Raw genomic sequence first — 19,944 nt, 5'->3', positions numbered from 1 at the left:
CGGTGCCCGGGGGCGGGCGGGCTGCAGGACCGCGGCTGGAGAGCAGGAGCGGGAGCCAGAGCCCGAGCCGCGGTGGCCGCGGAGCACGGGCGCCGGCGCAGTACCATGAGGCAGCCAGCGGATCCGGGGTGAGCGCTCCCGGGCCCGGGTGGGGCGGCGGAGGGAGCGCCTCAGGAGAAGGCCTGGGCTGGGGCCGGCCTGACCCCACAGGTCCGCGGTACCGGCCGGGTCCGGCGGCCGTTGGCGTGGCGGGGCTCAGGGTCTGCGGTCCCGCCCCGCTGTCTTGGCCCGGGTATGGACCAGGACGCCGGCCCACTACGCCCCCCAGGCGAACCTTCCTCCTTCGGGGCCGTGCCAGGCAGTTTGGGCTGGACCCGGGCCGGAGGTGCCGACCGGCGGTCCCCAGGCTGTCGTCCCGGGGCGCGGGCTCGAACCCGGCAGGGAGGCAGCGTCCACACGCGCACTAAAGGAGAAGAGCTTGCACTTTTATGGATGGGGCCCCAGGTTCTTGCCGCCCCCCTCGCCCACGTCACGAAATGCTTAGAAGTCGAGGGGACGCAGTTACTTTTACACGAATCTGTCAGAGGTTGTCTGCGCCTCGTTTGTTTTTCCTCCTACTCCGGGAAAACGCCGGTGGTCGTTGCTGTGGGTGGCCGTGGGGTGGTTTGTTTGCCATAGAAGGGGGCGGCGGCGCGCCAAAACCCCGGGGATCGGAAGGTTAACAAGTGACATTGGGTTGAGGCCTAACGCCAGCTGCCCCGCCAGGAGCGCTGGGTTGACGGTGGCGGCCGTAGCTGCTGGCTGCTAGCTGCTGAGCCCAAACTCTGGGACCGGGAGCAGAAAGGGAACAGCCCGCTGGATTGCAGCACACGCCGCCCAGGGCGCTCACCCGCGCTGGAGTTGGTGCAAGGGAGTTTTTCTCCCATTGAAAACGGTTTTTGGAAAACTTAGCCTCTCACCGAGTTGATGGTTACTTAACCATAGGTTGTTATGGTTACAGGCCATCAAATATAAGAGCAAAGTCTGTTTCCACGCTCTGTTTCTCCAAAGCTACGGAGTACTTTGTCACTACGTTGCATTGAACGCTGCACAGGGAGGACACACCTTTTTTAAAGTTGAAGGAAAAGCGTGGGCTCCACGAGGGCACCAGTTATATTCTGTTTGCGTTTGGAGTCCCAGCGTATTGACACTGTCAGTGCCCTGCACATGAGTTGGAAGGAATGCGCCCTTTACATGTTTTCGATGATTCTCACCTAAGGATTTAGAGCAGTCATTTTGGGATCCAGTATAAGCTGAAGAGAAACAGCGAATGACTTGTATGGATAACATCAAGGAAAAATGGAGGGGCAACTAATTTGTGAGTTTTGGAACTTGATGACACAAGGAAGCTTATCCCATATTGGTAAGGTGAAACTGCCATTTCATAAGCTCTCACCCAACCCTTGAAACGATTTCACTTCTCTTTCAGATTTTTCCAGAAATTGGTAGTTGGTCTAAATTTATGGAAAACAAGGAAGCCTCTCAAGATGATGAAGCTAGAGTCAGGTTTTTGCTGGTGACTTTTTTTGTTAGTGAGCCCCTCTGGGAGTGACAGTGAAGGCATGGAGAGGGAACCTGGAGGACTCTGGGGACTGCCTTGCTTGCACATTTATCCCCAGGAAAAAGGTGCAGTGCCTGAGAGGAAGGAGATTAACAAACTGATTCAGATCAGAATATGGTAGTGATCAAGTCCACTGACAAGTAATCCATTGACTGGACAGACATGGAGGAAGGAACAGTTGAGGAGCCAGGTGTGGAAGGTTTGAAGAACAAGTAGAATGTCACTGTTTATGTGATTAGCGATATAGCATATGCCAAGCATATTGTTTATTATTAGAGATTACGAGTGCTTCTGGAGAAGAAGCAGGAGAGATTAGTTTTTTAGATAGAATAAATGTGTAGGATGTTTCAGATTTAAAAAAAAGTTGCCTAGAGTTAAGAAAGAAATATCCAACTAATTTTTATTGGGAGTCTGGTGTACAAGAAACTGCTAGGCATTATGAATATGAAGGAAGAAAAAATGGGGAAGAGTTTGTTTTTACATGCCATATGATTGGTCTTCTTTCCAAAATCAGAAGCTGTTTTCTGAGGATTTTCTGAAGCCCTTAAGTATAGTAAAGAAGAAATGCACAGAATATTATTTAATGTAAAAACAAAACAAAGTAATGAAGCAATTCTTCTCACTGATTCTTCTTAAAGATTACTCTGGTATCAAACTGAGTCTCCAGAGACCAGTTTTGTGTGTCACATTGGTATAAAACAGTATTCATCCTCATGTCTGTTGACTGATGTTTTAATGGTAAGTGCCTGTTTGTTTTAGTTTTTGTTTTTAATCCCTTTTGCCTGTCATTTCATTTACTCAGAAATTGGAAAGTCCTTTAAAAAAAACACTGGCCCTTTTTTCCAGGTACTTCCAGTTAATTTCTTTGCCTGAATTTCTCTTGGGGTCTTCTGTCTTCTGTCCATCCTTATTATCTCCTGAGTATCCCCCTTGGCAGCTCTTGTGGTTACAGAGAATGTTTTGTCTTTGATTCTGTCCCAAAGCAGAGGTGACTAGCATTAAAAAGAAGGCATTGTTGAGTTTTAGCTCTGCCAGTTACAATGTCCTGACATTTGTGTGTGTCTTCTCCATCCTGCAGTAGCCTCTTGGGGTGGCCATGTTGGCCTCTCTTTACAGAAGAGGAAACTAAAGCTCAGAGTGATTCAATAACTTGCCAGGGTGACAAGCAGGAATTTCTATCTAGGACTTTCTGATTCTCAAGGTGCTTTTCCATTGACCATGTTTCTTTTCCTGAGAGAGGAATAGAGTTTATGAGGAGTAATCTAGCGTAGAGTCTGCTTGAGTAGAGACATGAGAGGTCAGGTTCAGAGAATTGCCAGTTAATGGGTTTCTTTTCTTTTTTTTTTTAAGATATGTATATATCACACATGCTAGGCAAGTACTCTACCACTGAGCCACAACCCTAGCCCCAGTTAATAGGTTTCTGTGCTGTGGTGGAGACAAGTTAGCAGCTCTGCCATGTGCAGTTTTGAGTATTACATGCCCTTGGGAAAATAGGGGTTTACTACTGTGAAAAGGTGACTAAACTTCTAGGTTCTGAATCCCAATGGTTCTACTTACCCTTTTGTGACTTTGAGTAAGTTATTTTCTCTGTATCTCAGTTTATTTATCATTAAAGTGGGACAATATTCACATTTTTACAATGATAATACAGTGCAATTTGTACCATTTTAACATTAAAAAAAAAAAAAACCAAACCCAAAACATATCATCTGTGGGACCTTAGAGTTGTAATTGGCAGTGTCTTCATTTTTCGGAGCATAAAATAATGGTGTGTCTTACAGTCAGTGGTTTTTAGATTAGATGGAGTAGGTAGTACATTATTTATAGGTAGTTGTGAGGCTTGAGTGAGGTCACTCATGTCCTTGGCATACATGATACCCAGTAACAGTTGATGTTGTCAAGATACAGAATGAATGGTTAACTGATAGGTGGATCTTGGGTGAAGCTACAGAGAGTCCCATAAGCTTTGCCACTGAGAGCCCAGGCAGTACCCCATGATCTGGGGCTACAGGAACGGTTTCCAGTTTGCTTGGAGCTCTGTCCTTTGGCTGACTTGTCCCTGTGAGAAGCATTAACTTCAGAAGCTAACGAGCCATGGACCACAACTCCCTTTGTTCTGCCTATTCATTAAGGTCTTTGTCAACTTTAAATCCCAAGTTAAAAATAAAATAAAAACTGGTATAAAAAGATGGGCAACCTAAGCTAATATGAGTATTCTTATGTGTGAGTTTTAAAGCTGTTCAAGGTTATATACAAGATTCTATGTTGCTCCTTCTCAAACTCCTTTATAGTGCTTAATTACAACGCAGGAAATGTCCATGAGACACTTAATGAGAAGGGTGCTAGGAGGTCTGACAATACAGAAGCCCCTGCCTGGCATGGCTGAGGTAAACAGTGCACTGGATGTGGGGCTGAGAGGCTTGGTGATAGTCTTGGTGACTTCATCTGTTATCCCAGGTTCCTGGCCACATCACTTTACCACTCGGGGCCTTAGAGGAGCTCTCTTCTCAAATGAGGACCCCTTCTTAGTTACCTGCCTCTAACACAATCTCATGGAATATATGAGTATATGAATTGCAGGCTCTGAGATATGAAATTAATGAAAGGAAATTTAGAATTTTCGAAGTCTCATTTGGATGTGTTGATAGTGCTTTGCAAAGCAGGAAACACCAAGCAGGTAAGAGCAGTGTGTTAGCTGGCATTTAGGGAGAATTACTGTGTGCCCTGTGCTGTTCTTTTAAACTTCACAAAACCCTATAGATACTGTTATGAATTCTAAGATGAGAAACAGATTTAGAGAGGTTAAATAACATGGCTAAGATCACATTCAAGTTCAAGAGCTTATAGCTGGGATTAGAACCCAGGCTTCTATTGCTCCCATTTGACTTCTCTGGTTGCTTCAGGTGGGTCTTGCCTCATTTTGGAGTCCTCTCAAGCCATGTACCCGGGGAGCTTTCCCAGGTTAAAAATAAGATTCTCCTGCTTTGAAATCACAGATTCCTGTTATTATGTACTAACAACTGTTTAAATTCTAAGTTCTCCCTCAGGATTTCTGTGAATTGGGGGGACTTTGTTAAACCTAAAGAATAATTCATGTGGGAGTTGCAGGGGACTTAAGTCCTTGAAAAGAGAGGTTTTTCTTTGTTGAACAAAAGCCATTGCACTGTCACTGTGAGCATAAATGGGACTATTGAGGGAAGAATCTGACCTTTTTGTATGGAAGCTCACACAATGGGAAACCTGGGTGGGCTTTGAAATGGCTAGGTAACCTTTGCCTGTTGGATTTGCCTGGAATATTGGCTCAAGGTTTTCCCCTAAGAAGATTATGGGAACTGAGACATTGAGGACCTCCCCAGCTTATTCTAACAGCTGAGAATGGCACAGGGCAAGAGGCACTGTCTTCAGTCATAGCTTATTTAGGACTTGAGATCAAAACCCACCCTTTGGATTGTACCTGAAAACACCTTTCAGAGTCACAGTTTGCATTTTGTAAGTTTCCTTTCTCTTGTTATTTAAAGCTGACATAAGCTGGCTTGTTCTCGTATCCAATTTTCAGTCCCTTCCTAAACCTAATGCTGTCTTTTAAGCAGTATTCCTAAAGATGGAATTTATCTTTTGGGGCTAAGAGAGAATTTAAAATTTTTTTCTACTGAAAGAACTGACTGAACAATGGTTGTCAGTCACCAAGCATTTGAGTGTCTCCTGGGGCCAAGCACTTGTGCTTGGCTTTGGAAATCTGACAGGCAGCAAAACAGATGTGGCCCCTGACTGCACTTGGCACCTTATCTAGTCTAGACAATAAACAAGTCAACAGAGCCTTATATGCACTGTACATATGATATTGTAGTGAGTGTAAAATCTTCCTCTGAAGAAAAACAACAGGGCACTGAGAAAAGGTAAAGGGAAGGAGCCCACAGCTGGGAATGCTGGGAAGAGTATTGCAAGAGAGGAAGCAATGGGGCTGGGGCTATATGTAACTCAGTGGTAAGTGTTTGCCTAGCATAAAGTGAAGGCATTGTGTCCATATACAATGAGAGAGAGAGAACACGAATGAACAACATGTGAGTGGTTTGACTGCACCAGAGAGGAGAAGATGGGAAAGGGCAGTGCACTGGGGGTCAGGCAGGGGCCCAGGAGCTGGTCACCATTGGAGGGTCCTTGGAAAGTTTCTTAACCTCTTGTGCTTCAATTTGCTACTTCCAAGTGGCTGTGAAAGAACCCTAAGAGCAGTACCTGGTGTGACAGACAGGGCTATGAGTAAGGATTTGCTGACTCTCAGGACTGTGGGGAACTTGACCTAGAATGGGTGGGCTTCTCATCATTCAAAGTTTGGAGTAACCACAGGGCTGAAGGGAGGAGAAGGAGGACTGCCCAATCTCCTGGAAGGCCTCCAGGCAGCCTGGTGTTGGGCTTTCTGCAGTGCACCTGCTTGTGGGAGAACTTGCCCCACCTGTAGGAGCCTCTACAGCGGGTGCAGTGTTCAGTATGGATTTGGGTGGACTGGAAGCCATTGTGCCTCTGCTTCTGCCTATAGTTGTCTGCTTTAGTGTTGGGAGGTAGATTTTAGCCTCTTTTTTTTTTTTCTCCCCTGTTAAGAGGAATCAGAGGCTAATGGCCTTATTACCAGGTCATTAGATGTGACAGCTCTGAGTTGCTGTGTGTGATACCTGCTTGAGCTCCATCTCTGACAAGATTTGATGTGGTATTTTCACATTCAGAGGGACAGCTCCCCTGGGATTTTATAGGGAGATTATAAAGCAGGTCAGAGTCTTTGGTTCTTTGGTCTGGCTTGGATAGTCAGTAGAATAGTATTTAAATTTATAATTATCTTGCAAAGTATTTATTAAGCCTGGTAAAATTTGTATATAGTTACATTAGTTTTAAGACTTCTATTCTAGAAAATAATATACAAAAGTAGAAATAATATAATGGATTCCATGCATCTGTCACTTGGTTTTAATAATTATCAACATTCTCCTAGTACTGAAGACAGCTTCACACTGAAGCATTTTGGTGGATTTTCTGTCACAGTATAAAAGTGTCTTTGGATTGAAAAAATCATATGATAGAAATGATCATGGAGGAAAAAAAAGTCCTGCATCCTGTATAATTATAAGGCTGTGTTAGGTCATTGATATTTAGAATCTGAAATGAGCATTTCTTGGAAGCTTCTTATAGACTTGCTTGTGAAAAGTAGGCATAAAAAATTAAGAGCACTCTCAAGATGATCAGTTGGTGTATTTATTAAACATGGAGTATTAACCATTGTGGACAGTGTATAAGGTACATTTACAAAAATAATTCTGTGTCTGTAGTGGCTCATAAAATTATGGCCCCCTTCTTGCCAAAGCGCAGGTTATTTCAAATAGATTTTACACAAAGCTCAAACTATGAAACAGATTGTTTTAGTTATATATATTGAAGCACAATTTATAATGTTCACTTATAAAAGCAAATAAGACACAAGTAAATGTTGAAAGTCTCTATATTTTAAATTTTTGTTTGTTTTCATTTTTTAAAGGGGAAATTCAAACTAAACATGCAAAGAATCCAGTAGCAGTGCTCCTGTGGGTCTTTGCCCGACAGACCTTTCTATGATGTTGATGTTCTAGATTGGTGCTCTCCAACGTGGTAGCCACTTTCCGAGTGTCACTGTTGAACATTTGAAAGATAGCAGTGCCACTAAGAAACCAAACTTTTAATTTTATCTAATTTTAATTTAAATAGCTCCATACTGGCAGTGCAGCCCCAGGGTTTAAAATCACCAGTCTCAATGATAGGATAGAATCCAGCACAAACTAATTTGGACAACAAATGAAAGAGTACAAATCATATGTAGTTCCCAAGCTCAGAACATCTTAGAGAAAAGAAGTTTGATTTTGTGAGAGAAGAAAAAACTGCCTATTAGGGAGCTGCAGGTCTCAGTGATTCAGGTTAAATTTGATGCTGTGGTTGTCTTGGGCACAGGATCTCATGAGAAGAGGAGTAAGTCTCTGAGAGTAAGTTCTGTGCTGCTTGTTCATTGCTCAATGTCTTAAGAGGTAGAAAGGAGTGGGTTAAGTGGCTCACCTGAAGGTTTCAGGAGGCAGGACAACCGCCAGCCTTGGAAGTTGTGTCCACTGCCACTGTAGGGCAGCACCCAGGGCCTTGGAGGTGACAGCTGCAGAGGGCACAGGCTTTTTGATCACTTATTTATCCCCATTGCATAGTACATGCTTGATAAATGGGTGTTTAGAATGGATGATAGTTATAGTAAGTAAGAAGAAGGGCTTTAGATTTATCTAGAAATTCTGGATAACAGGTGCCACGGGAAGTGTCCTAGTGAGCTGCAAACTTTGCACAGACGTTCTTTCTGCTAGGGGTCATTGACATTTCTCCTCACTGCAGACAGGCACAAGCTAGACTTCCTTCCTGCACCCACCTCGCTCTTACCCATTTCTTTGCCAAATGCTGCAGATCTTGATCTTGTAAACATCTCTGGAATGGTTCTCTTCTCTCCGGCTTCATTGCCACCACTCTAGTTCAGACAACCATCTTTTTTGTTTGGCAGACTGCAGCAACCCCTCACTAACCTGCCTACATCTCCTTCTGCTCCTTTGTAATCTACTCCCTGTGTTCAGGCAGAGTGGTCTGTGAAGTATTCCTATCCTCGCTCAAACCCTGTGAAGGCTTCTTGTTGCTCCTGGGAAAGATCCGCATTCTGAACATATTTCTGAACATGTGATCCAGCTCTCCTGCATTTTTTAGCCTGGACTGTCTCTCCCTTGGCTTATTACAGTCCAGGCTCACTGGCCACCTTTGTCCCCATCCCCAGCTGGGAGGGAGCTAGACCTTTAGGAATTGAACCCTGTGCTTGAAATGGCTCCATCTCCTGACTTCCCTCCTTTTCTCTTCTTGCCATTTGCAGCAAACTGATAAACTGTCTGTTATGCATGTCCTTTGGTAGATCTCTGCTCTTTTCCCCTTCCTCCAGGAGGGCTGGCCCATGTTCATTTTGTTCATTGTTATGTACCTACGACCTAGCAGTGTCTGCCCATTGCCTGTGCTTGCAGAATATTTGTTGGAGAATGAATGTGTGTGTGCAGGTGTGCTAGAAAACAAGGAAAAACTTGAGTATTTTTTTTTAAACTTGGGTTTACTGTAGAAGTTGAGTAATTTTTAGAGTAGAATAACCCAGGAGGGGAAGTGGGAGGTGGGAAGGGTCCACAGAGATCCATTGTAGAGCTATCCAGTGTTTGGGGAGGAAAGTACCTTACAAAAACAGGCCTGAGGAAACATTTTATACACCTTTATCCTAGACTTAGAAGGCATTTGCCTGCCATGGTGAAAGGATGGAATTTGAGGGTGGCCCTCTTACCTCGATGACCTTTCTACACCCAGCCTTAGGAGGCATCTCTCTCAAGCATGGGCTCTAATTTGAGATCTCAAGGTCAAGATCGTAGTCCTCTGTGTACAGCCCATGGTCAGGGTCCAGATGTAGTCACCTTCCTAGCAGTGGATTCTGTACTGCTCATATTTGTACATCTCTCCTGCCTCTTACCCACCCCCCTTGTTCCTAGCAGCAAACCCGAGTGCTTCACCTGGGGGTGTTTGGCAAGCATTTGATTGTAGTCCCTGGTGTACTAAAATTTATACTAGGTAGACTCTAAAAAGGGGTTCCCCGGGGCTGGAGTTGTGACTCAGTGGTAGAGCACTTGCCTAGCACAGGTGAGGCACTGAGTTCAATCCTCAGCACCATATAAAAATAAATAAAATAAAGGAATTGTGTCCATCTACAACTAAAAAATAAAAGTAAAAGGGGCAGTAGTAGCAGGGAATTCTTGTTGTACCTGGGGGACAAGAGGCCTTCTGCTATTGGGACACATTCCCTGTTGGAGAGAAGGAGCAGCCATGTTTAGCCCTGGCACTACAGCTAGGGAGACTTGCTGTTTTGCTGAAGCCCCACGGCCATGTGGTAGGGAGATAGGAGAAACGATCTTCTCTTGAACTTTGAAGTTATGCATAGGAGATTGAAGGACTGTAGGCAAAGATAGTGGATAAATTTCTCCAACAGCTTTTGTGATTATGACTCTGAAAGAGAAAATTAGGTTGAGATGTCACTACCTGGTTTCCCAAATAGTGTCCTTTTCAAAGGAAGGGACTAGTTGCCGAGACCAGAACCTCTGACCATGGTGAGGTGTTTTCTGGGAGTCTTGCAAGTCTGGTTATGAGGACTTCAGGCTGTGTATTAAGGAGACAGAAGTGAAAAGTGTACAGGAAAATGGCAGATCCCCAGATAACAAGGAGACATGTGTGACTTAGCAGCTATCTTGGTACCAAAGGGGTGATCAGGAGAGAAATCTCTAGTGGCAACTGGCACTGAAGCCAGTTAAGAACACTCCTGAGTGGGGGGTTCTGGTATCTACAAACTCATGCCTGAGGGTAAGCAGCTCAGTCCACCTTGTGCTGGGGACCCTGCAGGGTAGCCAGGGAGGTATGGTGAGGGTAGGCGACAGTTAGCAGTGCAGGTAGAGCCAAGAATTATGGATACCATGGCCCCAAGAGAAAACCTTCTGAGGAGTCACTCTCCGTACCCTCATCATGGAAACTGATGGAAAACATTGCAGTTATGATGGAAAGGGAGGTAAGGGGATGCCCTTGTAGGACTCAGCCTGACAGACCAAGGCAAGTGTTCTTTTCCATAGATGGATTTTAAACAGGCCCTCTGAGAGGCGAAGTCTCATGCAGATGTTTGTATTTTAGGTGAATTCTGTTACAAGGTGAATTCTATTACAGGTAACCATGTGATGACTTCTAACTCTATGTTGCTGCTAATTTGGCCTCTGAGAGGTAGAGGGTGTGTGTGTGTGTGTGTGTGTGTGTGTGTGTGTGTGTGTGTGTGTTTGTTTGGGACTTGATGCCAAATAGGGAAAAGCTGTTTGACAAAGTAGCAAGGTTAAAGCCATCCAGAGGGCCAGGGAGTCTGTGACTGCAGCCCAGAAGTAAGCACAAAGGAGCGCCTCACACAGACTGGCTCTGCTACTGAGGACATTGGGCTGAACATTTCCTACCCTGTGCTGTTGTTTCCTTTAATTAAAATGATGGAACTCCTCCTCCTTATCTAAACTGGAACAGGAGCCATCTTGATGTCCTCAGATACTTTTTAGAGATGACCTCTTGAATATTATTAGTTTACAATGACTATAGATAGTTTTTCTTTGGTGCTGGGCATGGGAAGGGGGGAAAAAAGTACATCTTGAGCTTCTGACTAGGTGATAGAGTTGTTGGCAGGGCCTCACACATGCTAACCGTGTGCTCTATCACTGAGCTACACCTGACCCCACTGATGACTAAAGGTTGTGGATCTCCTTGGCTTCCCATCTTCCTCTCGCCCCTACAGATTTCAGAGCAGAAACTCCAGTACTTGCTTTAGGAAGCCTGAAGCGAGCTGTCTTCAGGGAAAGTTGAGCTGCTGTTCTGGCTAAGTTCAGAGGTGAGATTGAAATGGAAAATAAATCAGAGAAGTAGAAACCCCGTGGGAAACAAGTTGCTTTTGTTTTAATTTCCCAGGGCAAGCTAAAGCCTGTGGGGATAGGATGAGTGGTATTCGATCCTGAAGGCTGGGGTTCATAGTAAAGCAGGAACATTAATTTTTTTTTTTAAGGCTAAAACTCTGAACAGAAATGACTATTGATCATGCTCTGAGCCAGAGACTAAACTCATTTAGTTGACTTAGCTTTTGTCTAAAGGCTTGACTATGATTGAGAGGCATGTTCACGGGAGGCTTAATAGCCCGAATGCATTTTATTTCAGATCTGATTTGTAGTTCCAAAATCTTAGGGAAGGAGGAAAAAAAGCACATCTTGAGCTTCTGAATTAGGTGATAGAGTTGTTTTGGTAGCAAGCATAAAAGTCCAGGGCCTAGAATGTTCTGGGGTAGGTGGTCAAGAGGCCCTTCTAAAGGGTTGTATGAATTTATAATGCCAGAGTATTAGTCTCAAAAAATAAAATTGAAAACATATTTAATGTGTATTTCTTTGACCACAGTTTTGGAGGAGCCTTCCAGAAACTGCAGCTTTGACTGTTTATAAAGTCTGACTCTGCTGTGTCCTGATAAGAAGGTTAGCTGCCTTGTGGTATCTCTAGAATTGACCCATTAGCTTCAGTTCCCTCTCCCAGGACTCCCATCCTGCTTCTCCTAGGCTCCCTCCCCAGGGCTGCAGTGGGGTGCTCTGCCTTGCACCCCGTATTGCTGAGTGAGCACACAGCTGGCCGCCCTGTTGATGGGTCAATGTTGAGTGAGACGGTGCTTTACAGAAAACCAAGGGAAAAGAGTGTATTTTTTGGCCATGTTTTTCTTTCTTAGGATACCTTTTATACAAATGCTTAAGTTGGTGTTTCAAAATGAGAAGTTTTAGTCTCATCATCTTAAACAATAAGCAGTAAGTCAGGAGCAGGTACTTGAGTTCAACACCTTAGTTTTTCCTCCTGCCTGTCAGTGTAGGGTACAAGTCAGCATCACAGGCATGTGTGACACAAGTGCTGAGGGAGGGAAGGGCCCTGCCAGACAGGTGGGAAGTCCAGAACTGGCTTCAGAGCCCTCATCTAGCCACTGGAGTGGTTTCAAGCCAAATTCTTTGAAGCTTGATAAAGAACTTGTGAGGTAGATTATTTCCTCATAGTTAATATGGGTGGTTATACAGAAATCCCTTGAATTCAGCAGGTGACACTGCTCAGAAGAGTGTCTGTGCTTGGGGACTGTGACTGGGCAAGTTCAGATGCTTGCCACAGGAGTCTGCCTTCTGTGAATCCTTAAAACAAGGTCCTTATACACCTTGCTGTCCTTTTTAGGGAAGGCTTTGAAGAATATTAGAGCAAGTATTTTAATTCCTTGAATAGAATTAAACACAAATTTTAAATTATAAAATGGTTAATTAAATTCTTTTGGGGGGGTACCAGGGATTGAACTCAGGGGCATTCTATTACTGAGCCACATCCCCAGCCCTATTTTGTATTTTTTTAATTTAGAGACAGGATCTTACTGAGTTGCTTAGCACTTTGCTTTTGCTGAGGCTAGCTTTGAACTCGTGATCCTCTGCCTCAGCCTCCTGAACTTCTGGGATTATAGACATGCACCACCACACCTGACAATTAAATTATTTTCTTCCAAATTAATAGTTTATAAATTGGTGTGCCAGTTTTCCCTCCCTCCCTCCCCCGCCTTTTTTTGGGGGGCGGGTACTGGGGATTGAACTCAGGGGTACTCGACCACTGAGCCACATCCCCAGCTATATTTTATTTTTTATTTAGAGACGGGGTCTCACTGAGTTACTGAGCACCTCACCATTGCTGAGGCTGGCTTTTAACTCATAATCCTCCTGTCTCAGCTTCCCGAGCCACTGGGATTACAGTCATAAGCCACCACACCCAGTTTTTCCCTCTCTTTTTTAACTTAAGCACCTAAGTATGTTTTGGAATTTTAATTTGTTTTTCAATTTTTTTGGTTCTTTCTTGAATATCTACAAAGTAACCAACTATTTTCCCCCTGTGGTCTAGGTTCCAGGAGTGAAGTTACTGGTGAAGATTTGAGAGGCCCTAGAAGATATCATCTTCTTGGGGTAGAACTTTTGTTCTCCCTGTCTCTTGTCCTTTCCAAACTCCCCAGGACCAGGCACTGGCCATACAGAGGGATGCAATCAAAACACTACCTTACTCTATAAACATCTGGAGTTTTCATACTTGGGGAGGGAGAAAGGAAGTCTGTCTCTTGGAAAATTGAATCATGTGGATATTTTGTGCGCGCACACACACATAAGCATTTGTGTGTAAGTTCTTTGATGTTTGTCAGGTTTTCAAATAGCCCTTAACCAAGACGGGTTAAGGAAGCGCTCTCTTGCACACCTCTTGTTTGAACAGCTCTGTAACCAGCTTTTGAGAATGGAGGGGTCACTTCCAGGAGGCCATGAATCTGGAGCACAGATAAGGCCAGTGAGCATACTGCACGTTCCTCATGGTGTGGTTTCCCCAGGGCTCCTGAGGCTGTCTTTGCACTCCGAGACTCTCTTCCCTCCCTGCAAGCCTGCTCCCTCTCAAATCCTTAAAACCTCTTTAGAGGGAGCACTGGATGAGCTTGTTCTCCTAGCCAGGCACTCTGGGGCCCAGGATATTTTCTCCCTCCTGGTTTCTTGCCTCTTACTTCTCACAGGGCCCTTCTTCATTTTTGTTGGATTTAATCCTTCTCTCTCTCCTTCCCCCTTCCTTCTTCATTCTAAATGCCTGTGGTTAGCTTTTCTGTTAAGTCTGATAATTCTTGATTATAGCCAGAAAGTTCCCTCCCATAACTACTTAAAGAACTTGGAGGCTGGCCCTGCGATTGGTGGGTAGATCCTGTCCCTTCCTAGAATGCCTTGGGGCCTCAGCTTTCCCCTCCAGCCCCAAGTCCAGCCATTTGCTGTGGCAGCCTATGGCCAGTCTTGAGCACACAGCTGCCATTGCTGGTCACTGACTCCTTCCTTTCCTCATTAACCTGGTGTATGTCCTATGATGAGGAGCTCTGCTCATGAGAGTATAGTTCGAGTTTATGTTCCTTTTTCCAATTTTGCCACAGACAGTAAAGATAGAAGTTGTTGGTTTCAGAAAGACACCCCCTCCCCCCTGCCCCCCGCAGCTCAATAAATAAGACAAGGCTGGTAGTTAATGGCATTGCAAAACATTTTTTTTTTTTTTTAATGCCCGGGATCCAACCCAGGGCCTTATGCTTGCTAGGCAAATGCTCTACCACTGAACTGTGACCCTTGCCACAGAAATTTAAATTATAGTCAAAGGTGTTCACCTTCTGCCTTTGGCCATTTAAGCTTCTTTCCTTCCCTGCCTTCTCCTCCAGGGATCCAGGGAGTCAGGGATCTGGCTTCCTAAGGGTTTTGGAGGAGGGGCTCTTTATCTTATTGCTTCTGAGGATTTCCTAGGCTGTTGCCAGCACTAACCTTTACACAAAGGTGGGCATGTGATCCTGGACACTGTGCTGAAGAAACTGGATCTCTTCACTCATGGAGCCATTCCATGAGCTGGTAATGCAAGCTGTTGGTAATCACAGAAAACCTACCGTAAAAATTCATTTAAAATTAATGAAGTGTCAGCACTGTGGACTTTAAATACAGAAGGAGTCAGGGCTTGGCCCTCAATTACTGGAGTGGAGATGATTTCTTTTTTTTTTTTTTGGAGATGATTTCTTGCTGTAGTTTTTAAGCCTTCGGCTGGCCTTCCTTTGCTTCCTATTGTGCCTGTGGCTGCCTTTCCTCTCTTGTCCAGTTGGTTCACATTCCTATGACAGAGACCCATTTTAATAAGAAGCTACCAAAATGTGCAGCGTATTACAAAGTCAGATGTTCAGGATTGTCTATTCCGTGAACACAGAAGAGTGAAAGCACCAGTGTTTTTGTGGTACTGAGGATTGAACCTAGGGCACTCTACCAAACTGAGCCAAATCCTAGCTCTTTTTATTTTATTTTGAAATGCGGCCTCACCATGATGCCCAGGTTGTGGTCTCCAATTTACAGTCCTCCTGCCTCAGCCTCCTGAATTGCTGGAGATTACAGTGTGCACCATTGTACCCAGCCAGTGGCTTTTAGTTTGTTTTGTCTTGTTTTATTTATTTATTTTATTTTTTGGAGACAGGTTTTCTCAGGCTGGCTTCAAATACCTGGGCTCCAGCAACCCTTCCTGCCTCAGCCTCCAAAGTAGCTGGGACTCCAGATGTGTGCCACAAAATCTGGCTGGTTCAGTGTATTGAAAAGAAAACAATAAAACATGGGGAAAACAATTGGTAATGAAAACCAACTAGATAATTAATAATATGTCTGCTTTTCTTGATTTTGATTTTTTTAAAAGGGGAATTGTTCAGTACTTCATTTGTATGTATATCTGCATTTGAAGATGTCTAGATCTCTGTTCACATATGCCATTATAAATGGTTGAGGTATTTTGAGGCTAAAATCTTTAGTGCTTTGGTGACATGTACTTTATAGGTGTACCATTCCTTGATTTAATAGGAAGGATCTCTGCTCTGTATGCGCTTTTATGTGACTTGAAAAGGAACTAACTATTCCATTTAGGTAGATTTCAATTAGGATAATGGGTTTGAGACAGCTCACAATGGTACATTTTCTAGACTCTTAAGATAGAATTGTCAAATTATAGCAAGTAGAGTTAGAAATTATTTTGCAATTTTCTCAGCAGATTGTAATTTCTCCTTCCGTACATCTAGTCATTCTGGAAATAATAGTGTAAAGGTATCTTTTTCTAAAACAGTATTTTCCAAATAGAAGGGTACCTTTTGGTTTAGAAGTAATGGAGGAAGAAGATTGTCACCCAGGAGAATAAGCAGAAAGTACTCATTTTTCAGCCTCTCATTTATTGTACTTTGGTCACATTTTTGAAGAGAGGCCCAGAATTGCCACAAGTGTGAAAAAAAAAATTGGTATCTGGGTAGACTTGGAATGAAAGTGAGATTTTCAGAGTAAGCAGGTCACTTTCTTACGTGACTTTTAGAAATGAAGGCGTGGTCATAGCAGGCCAGCAGCCAGGGTTAGTGACAGTGAAGAGTTCCTGTAGTATGTGTATTTCAATTTTCTTTTTTTATTGTTTCATTTTTTAGTACCAGGAATTAAACCTAGAGGTGCTTAACCATTTAGCCACATCGCCAACCCTTTTTTTATTTTTATTTTTTAATTTTGAGACAAGGTTTCACTAAGTTGCTTTGGGTCTTGTTAATTTGCTGAGGCTGGCTTTGAACTTGTGATCTTCTTGCCTCAGCTTCCCAAATCGCCGGTATTATAGGTATTTACCACTGTGCCTGGCTAGATATTTAAATGTTCATGTTTGAAAAATCATGGAGAACAAGGATTTGTTAAAACAAATAAAAAGTAAAAATTTTAAAATGGGAATATTCATGTATATACTTACAGGATGTTAAATTTTTAAAAAATATCTAGGACCTAGTTTGTTAATGGGCCCAGGGAATAGTGACTGAAGGGTTATATTTTATTTTAAGAGAGAGAGAGAGAGAGAGAGAATTTTTTAATATTTATTTTTTAGTTTTCGGCAGACACAACATCTTTGTTTGGTGCTGAGGATCGAACCTGGGCCGCACGCATGCCAGGCTAGTGCACTACCACTTGAGCCACATCCCCAGCCCGAAGGGTTATATTTTAAAGCAGAAACACTTAGTTGAAGAAAAAAACTTGCCTAGGAGGAAAGATTCTGTGGTGATGTGTCCTGCATTTTGAGTGATATACTAAAACCTTGATATTGCACATTAATTTTGATCTTTCTTGGGAAGCTGGATAAAATAATGTATCTTTCAGAAGAAAAACTTGCTATGAAATGTCAAAGTCTGCAGTGGAAAATGTCACCATCCATGAATGCAAAACAAATTCAAAATTCAAAATCGTAAGTGAAGACTTATGGGCTTGTTATCTTGATTTCAGGGGCTAAGGCCATGAGATCCAGCAGACCATGTTGGGCACTCACAAAAGGATTGTGGGAACTGCTACTTTGTAAGAGTTTTTCCTGGTAAATGGACTTTGATTCCAAACCGTTCCCAACTTGATAGAACCCTTGTTCATCAGAGGCAGATCTGAAACACCTGAGTTTCTTGAAATAATCCAAAGGATAAAGTTCTGCCACCCTTTAAAAGAATGGTGTTTTAGCTTCTTTTGGGACACTGAACCTGTGAGAGTTGATGAGACTATTAGAAAGGGAGTTTGCTGCTCTTGCAGACACATTTTCATTGGAGGACTAGAGCATTTCCTTGGGAATGTAACTTGTGGCTTCTTGGACAGTCAAATTGAGCAGGGCTGGAATCTGTCATCCAGGCCTCATTTTGAGAGAGCTGTTGACTGACAGGAGTGTTTCCCAAAGATGCAGCTCCCCACCCACCTGGGGATCCGGGGCTATTTCCTGTAAGGGTCTTTTTGAAGGTGTTTTTGTTTAAGGGCAGTTTTAGTATGTGTATTTGGAAAAACAGTACTAACTCTGCTTTTATTTCTCTGGTTATTCATATGCTCTTCCCCCTGTAGAGTAGAAGGACTGATTACTGCTTTTAACCTTGTGGTGTTTAAAGTCTGAAATTAATTTGTTAGATAAGTTGCTTTTTATGTTATTTATGAAGGGGGCATTGCATGCTTGCTTGTTATACATAACATGATTTCCAGAATCTCCTATTTGAAAATAAAATACATGGTTTTAAGAAAGTGACTTGTGAGAACTGCATGTATTAGATTTGCATCCTGTTTTCTGGTCCTTTGCCGCAAATTCCTTGGGCCTTGCAGGCTGGGAGGATTGATTCTGGTGCATAGGCAGGTGCTAGAGCCACAGGTCTGGAGTCCAGACTCTTTGGGGTGGTAGCAGCTCTTTGAGCCCCTGGTAGGTGGTAGCCTGCGAAGGAGGCTTTATTTATGTGTAAGCAGTTAGGACGACAAGGTGATGTTCCCCTCTTTTCTAGAAGGATCCTTTTCTTTGATACAGCAGCTGGATTGGAATTTCAGTTTCCTAAAAGAAATGCATTTTCCCAGGACAAACAACATTAGACACTGGTTCTGTGCCTTGTCTGCAGTCCCCTGTTAGGTAGTCTTGTGCACCTGGATACTACTAAGTAGATCTGGGGTTTAAGTTACACCTCACTGGGGCTGGGGATGTGGCTCAAACGGTAACACGCTCGCCTGGCATGCGCGGCGCGCTGGGTTTGATCCTCAGCACCACATAAAAATAAAATGAAGATGTTGTGTCCACTGAAAACTGAAAAATAAATATTTAAAAAATCTTCTCTCTCTCTTTAAAAAAGGTAAATTCTTAAATGTTAAAAAAAAGTTACACCTCACTTTCTCATGGCAACTGTGTCATGATATGTTACATTCCAGAACTTATTATACCTGATGTCTACTTTCTAAAATATATTCAGCTGTAAATGTTGTATTTATCTTCTGAACTATTTGAAATTTTCTAAGGACATAAACAGTTTACTTAGGTAGTATATGCAGTGTCTGCTCAATCATTGAGCCAGTTAATATTAAAATGCCTCCTATGTATCAGCACTGGGACATAGCAGTGAAAAACCCATTTCTGCCACATGAAGGACATATTCTTGTGAGTGACAGGTAAGTGAGTAGGTGTATGAGCTAATATCAGGTAGAACCATTGTTCTGAGGAATAAAGCAAGGAAGGAAATGGGGAGGCTGCTCTTTAGGGCAAGGTGTTCAGGAAGGTCTTTCTGAGGGGATGACACTTGAGCTGAAGCCTGCTGTGCTTTGCTTTGTGGTGCTGGGAATCAAACCCAGGGCCTCAAGCATGCTAGACAAGTGCTATACCACTGAGCCACATCCTTAGTCCTGCTGTTATTTTCTCAAAATTTACAACAAATTTTGGAAGTGACCATCTTTGGGGTCATAGCATTCCATGAGGTTTCTTTGCATAGATTTTGATGGATTTATTTAAAGAACCTTTTAGGAGTCAGGACTTTGGTGTCACTCTCCAGCCATATCTGTTTTTTTTTTTTTCTCTCTTATTGTCAGTATTCCTGTGGCAAGAACAGGAGAGACGAATTGCTGGCCTCTTGCAGTGCTTTGGAGTGGGGCAGAGCATCTTCCTGTTCTCTGGCTGGCTTCTGACCTGGGCCACTGGGGCTTTCTGCCCAGTGTTATGTGTCAAGCTTTTTGGCACCAGCCGATCTCTTAGCAGTCACTCCACGAAGACTAACCATCTAGATGCCTCCTCCAGAATGGTCACTACATTCAGGGGCCAACTAACTTGAGCTTGGCCCTGAACCCCAGAAACACGGCCTGGGGTGCAAGGTGAGGGATTGCAGCCGTTGCCCTGAGACTACTCTCCTTCTGAATGTCATTTTAAAGCATTATATCCTCAAATTATTACCAGTCTCTTCGGAAGCAGTGAATTCTGCCAGTGGTGCTTACTGTTCAAAGCATTTTTTCACACATGTGACCCATTAATTAGCCCCACAGTTAATCCCATTATCCCGTAGTCCCAGGGAACATTAATAACAAGTATTTGTGTAGGGCTGGGATTGGCAGATCTGTGGGCATCTTCCTGTAATCCTGTAATAACACCTATCGTATTTGTCACCTCTCTTGCTCCTTTGCAGACCAGGAAACTGACATTAAGCATGTTCAAGGAACGAAGGGAATGAGGCCTCCAAGGAGGAGCCTGTGCTGAGGAGTTTCATAGAACCCCTTTTGTGCCCACACAGATGCTCTGTGGTACTTTATTTTTCCCATTTTGCAGATAAAAAACTGAAGCTCAGAAAGATTAGGTAGCTTGCCTGAGGTCACACAGCTGGTGATGGGATTGGC

The 19,944-nt window shown here is 43.5% G+C and overlaps 1 protein-coding gene across 6 annotated transcripts in view; it reads left to right on the top strand.

Moving 5' to 3' along the window:
• Nucleotides 1–6: 6 nt before the first annotated feature.
• Nucleotides 7–19,944, top strand: part of Tex2 (testis expressed 2) — a 106,853-nt gene continuing 86,915 nt past the window's right edge. For 5 of the 6 annotated variants that reach the window (XM_048798161.1, XM_048798162.1, XM_048798159.1 and 2 more), the window contains exon 1: nt 7–128. The gene's annotated coding sequence lies outside the window, so the exon portion shown is untranslated. Of the gene's footprint in view, nt 129–250; nt 1,403–19,944 lie in introns of those variants that run through there. The other variant, XM_048798158.1, reaches the window with a different exon arrangement.

The sequence above is a fragment of the Marmota marmota genome, unplaced genomic scaffold, assembly GCF_001458135.2.
Source record: "Marmota marmota marmota unplaced genomic scaffold, marMar, whole genome shotgun sequence".
Taxonomy (NCBI): domain Eukaryota; kingdom Metazoa; phylum Chordata; class Mammalia; order Rodentia; family Sciuridae; genus Marmota; species Marmota marmota.
Note: the sequence above shows the minus strand (reverse complement) of the source record. Positions and strands in the feature narration are given on the sequence as shown.